We start from the raw sequence: 572 nt of genomic DNA, 5'->3' as shown, positions 1-572 counted from the left end.
ACACACACACACACACACACACACACACACACACACACACACACATATATATATACCCTAGTCCTAGTTTATGATCTGACATATGATCTCATAAAATTGAATCCATCTTTATAAATAAATACAATTATAAAGTAGGTAAGTATCTTAAAGGAAATGAAAAGTTTAGAACAGCATTAAAATGCTGGTTGAAAATGATAACAATAATAATAATTATTATTATTACAATAATAACATAATCAACCAATGAAAGCATTGATTCTACACAAATAGTACTTGATTTAAAAATGTATAGTATATTTTGCTACTAACACTGCTTTACTTTTAAATGCTGGTTTTAATACTGTAATATTGTTATTTTTACCTAAGTAAAGGATCCAAGTACTTCTTTGATCACTGAATACTAGTGAATTAGGAAAAAAAATAGTTTAATTTTTGACAACATTCAGCTTGAAATGAGATTGTTGGTGAAGACATAACCTGTCTTATTTCATTCATTTAAATTTTGACAGCCCATATGCCAACACACACACACACACACACACACACACACACACACACACACACACACACAC

The 572-nt window shown here is 29.5% G+C and overlaps 1 protein-coding gene across 1 annotated transcript in view; it reads left to right on the top strand.

Moving 5' to 3' along the window:
- The window catches only part of LOC116697595 (hemicentin-2), a 6,798-nt gene that overhangs the window by 552 nt on the left and 5,674 nt on the right, over positions 1–572 (top strand). The gene's annotated exons all lie outside the window — the stretch shown is intronic.

Source organism: Etheostoma spectabile, chromosome 2 (genome assembly GCF_008692095.1).
Source record: "Etheostoma spectabile isolate EspeVRDwgs_2016 chromosome 2, UIUC_Espe_1.0, whole genome shotgun sequence".
NCBI classification, from domain to species: domain Eukaryota; kingdom Metazoa; phylum Chordata; class Actinopteri; order Perciformes; family Percidae; genus Etheostoma; species Etheostoma spectabile.
The sequence above is the reverse complement of the archived record's forward strand: the minus strand, read 5'-3'. Positions and strand labels throughout refer to the sequence as shown.